Consider the following 5,384-nt stretch of genomic DNA (forward strand, 5'->3'; position numbering starts at 1 on the left):
CTTAAATAAACATCTGCAGTATCTTGTGGACTCCAAAATCTCGCAGTGATTCTGAGTCCCAACCGCTTAAAATTAAACTTGTAGTTCCCCAGTTAGGAGCTGGCATATTTGGAAGTCCCAAAACCCGTTCACTGAGACCGATAGTGAAAGTTCAAAGTCGGAATCGTTTCCTGACGAAAAATCTTCAACGCTCACCACATTTCCAAAATATTTCTAAGCGTTTACTTGCCACAGAGGTGTAAATTTTAGTAGTCCACATTTAACGCTTAAGAAAATCTCAGTACTTCCACAAAGCGACTATCTAGCTGCGCATACAAAATTCACCACAGAAATTACATCCGAATACTGGCTGCACTAGCCCACGCGGCAGCTGCTCGGAACCGGCTTCGTAGTTCCACCGCTATCGGGTCTCTCTGGAAGTGTCAGAAATCCTGGTGTCTCACTGCAAGAAACTGCAAAAATTATTTGCTTTTTAAATTAGAAAGACAGTGTCAAGAACATTCAGAACATATTTCCGTCCCAGCTAAAATTCCGACGATGCGGGAAACAGAAGCCAAAAAAAGGACTCTCCTGCTTTCTTTACGAGACGAATTGCAGCTGGTAGGTATGCTTCTACTGTTCACTAACAACAGAGAAACAAGCGACACTGAAATTAAATTATTCTGCATTGTCTATCTTTCATAGCACAGTTACGTCGAGTAGTCCGAGTTGGTCAGTTCATCGCTCCGTGTTTAAAGGAAAAATATTTGTGTTCATGTGCCGTGTTTAGAGTAAAAAGCTTTGTGCTCGTGTGCGGTGTAGTATGATTGGAACTTGACTCAGTCTTTCTTTCTTTCCTTTTACAATTTTTTTCTTTTGTTTCGACTGTTGGTTGACAATTTTGTAAGTGCCTTAACACGAATAACAGTGAAAAAAGCATACGTGCGAAATTAAGTGCAGCGACATTTCGGAAATTATCGAAGGAAAGGCGGGAATGAGAAGCCAATGTTCTAAAAACCGCGTGGCAGAGTACATAAATTTTTCGCAAAAAATCTTGCTGCTTCGACTTCGAGTCTAAGTAGTATGGATTATATTTCTGGCACTGCAGCGGTTGTAAAGGGAGTAAATACAGACGAAACGAAAGTTAAAAATGAAGAAAAGCGTATTGTTCCTCATTTCGAGTTTCAAGAAAAACTAAGTGTCGAATCAGATATTACAGAAAGAAATAACCTCGTTAGTGATGAACCAGCAGAATGGTGTGTCAGTGAATCAACAATCTACATTCTCTTACAACGTAGTATTAATCAAAACTTTTTATAGTTCAAGGTGATAAAGAGACGATAAAAACAGATATTTGAACGAAAATGTATTTCAACGTAAACTTTTAAATAGTGAATCAACTTTGCGTGATTTTCTAGTATACTCTGATTTTCTGGCGTACTCCCGTGGCACCGGTGCTGTTCTTTGTGCTACGTGTAAATTGTTCGGAGGTGAGGCCGCGATTGCTACTAATTGTGTTGCAGATTGGAAAAATATTTATAATATTTTATCTCATCATGAGAATTTACATGAACACAAGAATTCAGAGTTATCACTCTTAACAAGAAAAAAGTCAGTTGAACAATAGATAATCATTCCGAGTCAGATGTTGAAACAGAAAAAATGTACTTGCGCAGTGTGTTGAGCGGGTGTTTGCAGTAGTGAAGAAGCTAACAAGCCCTGAACTTCCCCTACATGGACAGGTTGAAAGATTGCATTCATTACATAATGGTCAATGTATGATGTCTCTCGAACTTATAGCTGAGTTTGATCTTTTTCTGGAAGAGCACATTGAACGATACGGAATTCCAGGGCAGGGACATACAAGTTACATTTCTTCAACTATATGTGATGAAATGATAGAGCTTGTTTCTGAAACAATACAAAGAATTATCACACGTGAATTAAAGCAGGCCAAATACTCCTCTGTAATAGCGGAATCTACTGCGGATATTTCATATATTGGTCAATTATCTTTCATATTAAAAAATGTTGTTGTTGGCTTCAGTCCTGAGACTGGTTTGATTCAACTCTCCATGCTACTCTATCCTGTATAAGCGTCTTCATCTCCCAGTACTTACTGCAACCTACATCCTTCTGAATCTGCTTAGCGTATTCTTGGTCTCCCTCTACGATTTTTACCCTCCACGCTGCCCTCCAATGCTAAATTTGTGATCCCTTGATGCCTCAGAACATGTCCTACCAACCGGTCCCTTCTTCTTGACAAGTTGTGCCACAAACTCCTCTTCTCCCCAATTCTATTCAATACCTCCTCATTAGTTATGTGATCTACCCATCTAATCTTCAGCAGTCTTCTGTGGCACCACATTTCGAAAGCTTCTATTCTCTTATTGTCGAAACTATTTATCGTCCATGTTTCACCTCCATACATGGCTACACTCCAAACAAATACTTTCAGAAACGACTTCCTGACACTTAAATCAATACTCGATGTTAACAAATTTCTCTTCTTCAGAAACGCTTTCCTTGCCATTGCCAGTCTACATTTTATATCCTCCCTACTTCGACCATCATCAGTTATTTTGCTCCCCAAATAGCAAAACTCCTTTACTACTTGAAGTGTCTCATTTCCTAGTCTAATTCCCTCAGCATCACTCGACTTAATTCGACTACATCCCATTATTCTCGTTTTGCTTTTGTTGATGTTCATCTTATATCCTCCTTTCAAGACACTGTCCATTCCGTTCAACTGCTCTTCCAAGTCCTTTGCTGTCTCTGATAGAATTACAATGTCAACGGCGAGCCTCAACGTTTTTATTTCTTCTCCATGGACTTTAATACATACTCCGAATTTTTCTTTTGTTTCCTTTACTGCTTGGTCAATATACAGATTGAATAACATCGGGGAGAGGCTATAACCCTGACTAACTCCCTTCCCAACCGCTCCTTCCCTTTCAGGCCCCTCGACTCTTACAACTGCCATCTGATTTCTGTACAAATTGTAAATAGCCTTTCGTTCCCTGTATTTTACACCTGCCACCTTTAGAATTTGAAAGAGAGTATTCCAGTCAACATTGTCAAAAGCTTTCTCTAAGTCTACAAATGTAGGTTTGCCTTTCCTTAATCTATTTTCTAAGATAAGTCGTAGGGTCAGTATTGCCTCACGTGTTCCAATATTTCTGCGGAATCCTAACTGTTCTTCGCTGAGGTTGGCTTCTACCAGTTTTTCCATTGGTCTGTAAAGAATTCGCGTTAGTATTTTGCAACTGTGACTCATTAAAGTGATAGTTCGGTAAGAAATATGAACGAGAATGGTGAACCTGTTGAATGTTTCCTACTGATTTTACCACACCCGGGACACAAGTCCGAGAACTTAGCTGAGGCCGTACTAAAAGACTGTCTACAAATTCCATAGATATTACTAACTATAGAGGCCAACCATATGACAACGCAAACAATATGTCAGGAACCTACGTTGGTGTGCTGGTACGAACTAAATCCGAAAGCGCATTATGTGTCTTGTGCAGCACATTCTTTGCCTTTAGTCGGAACTGGTGCTGCAGGCTGTTGTCGGGAAGCATGTTCATTTTTCAGTGTAGCGCAAAACCTTTATCATTTTTTCTCTGCTTCTACAAAGCGCTGGGATTTTTTTTTTTTCTTTCACTAAACCTGGAAACAAAACCGTAAAAAGTTTATCTAAAACACGTTGGTCAGAAGGGGGGAAGTCTATATAAAAACTGGAAGGGCGTTATCAATGCCCTCACACATATTGCCAATAATACGTTTGAAAAACCACTTTTGCGAAATGAGGCTTGAGATTTATTGAATCAACTCAGCAGACTAGAAACAGTATTCATGACGACAAATTCCAAAGTGTAAATACTGATACTAAAATAGTGCATGATTTATGTGAATCACTTTTAGGATTTATTGCATCTATTCGTGGCATGTTCGGCAGTTATGAAAATAAATCCATGGAGATTGTTACTGATATAGACTTCGAATGCACCTACAAAATATCGCGAAAACGCGAACTTCATGATGACGAAGAAGCATTCTCTGAAGAAGTTTTCCTGACTGCAAGGGAAAAACTTAGAGTCGAAACATTTCTCACAGTACTCGGCAACTTGAACGTCGAATTAGTGAAGAGGAAGTAAAGCTATAAAAAAGTGTTGGACTCCTTCACAGATTTCGGTACCCTTAAGAACAACTCACCTGACGATATTGCTGAACGTGCAGCAAAACTCCAACCGTCATGTGACACAGATTTAGAGTCTTCTTTCTCTAGTGAATGTGCACATTCCGCGGAGCGTTTGAAATTTTCTTAAATTAGGGATGTACCAGTCGAAATGAGTGAATTTTTAAGAAAAGAGTGATTACAGTCCGTGTTTCCGAATGTTGACATCGCTCTTAGAATATTTCTTATGTATGACACTTATAAGTTCAGCAGAACACTTGTTTTCGGCTTTTGAGACTGAAATCGTACCTACGTTGTACATTATTGGATGAGAGTGTGAACGCCTTGTCCATTCCTCACATCGAGGCCGACCTCTTAACTGATAACCGTCTGAACTATTAAGATGTGATCAACGAGTTTTCTGCCGTCAAAGCCAGATGCAAACTTTGCTGACTGGTGAGTTTGTTTACTTACTCATATTAGTTTTAAATACTTAAGATTATAATGTGATTTTCATTATAACTTAGAGCACATTCATTGGATTTACAAACTACGTATTACCTGAATGAGATTTTCACTCTGCAGCAGAGTGTGCGCTGATATGAAACTTCCTGGCAGATTAAAACTGTGTGCCCGACCGAGACTCGAACTCGGGACCTTTGCCTTTCGCGGGCAAGTGCTCTACCAACTGAGCTACCGAAGCACGACTCACGGCCGGTACTCACAGCTTTACTTCTGCCAGTACCTCGTCTCCTACCTTCCAAACTTTACAGAAGCTCTCCTGCGAAACTAGCAGAACTAGCACTCCTGAAAGAAAGGATATTGCGGAGACATGGCTTAGCCACAGCCTGGGGGATGTTTCCAGAATGAGATTTTCACTCTGCAGCGGTGTGTGCGCTGATATGAAACTTCCTGGCAGATTAAAACTGTGTGCCCGACCGAGACTCGAACTCGGGACCTTTGCCTTTCGCGGGCAAGTGCTCTACCAACTGAGCTACCGGGCGTGAGTCGTGCTTCGGTAGCTCAGTTGGTAGAGCACTTGCCCGCGAAAGGCAAAGGTCCCGAGTTCGAGTCTCGGTCGGGCACACAGTTTTAATCTGCCAGGAAGTTTCATATCAGCGCACACTCCGCTGCAGAGTGAAAATCTCATTCTGGAAACATCCCCCAGGCTGTGGCTAAGCCATGTCTCCGCAATATCCTTTCTTTCAGGAGTGCTAGTTCTGCTAGT

The 5,384-nt window shown here is 40.7% G+C and overlaps 1 non-coding gene across 1 annotated transcript; it reads right to left on the reverse strand.

Annotated features, from left to right (window-relative positions):
• Positions 1–5,085: 5,085 nt before the first annotated feature.
• On the reverse strand, positions 5,086–5,159 carry Trnas-cga. Its single transcript has one exon. It is a non-coding gene; the product is annotated as a tRNA-Ser (tRNA).
• Between the last annotated feature and the right edge of the window lie 225 nt (positions 5,160–5,384).

The sequence above is a fragment of the Schistocerca piceifrons genome, chromosome 5 (genome assembly GCF_021461385.2).
Source record: "Schistocerca piceifrons isolate TAMUIC-IGC-003096 chromosome 5, iqSchPice1.1, whole genome shotgun sequence".
NCBI classification, from domain to species: Eukaryota; Metazoa; Arthropoda; class Insecta; order Orthoptera; family Acrididae; genus Schistocerca; species Schistocerca piceifrons.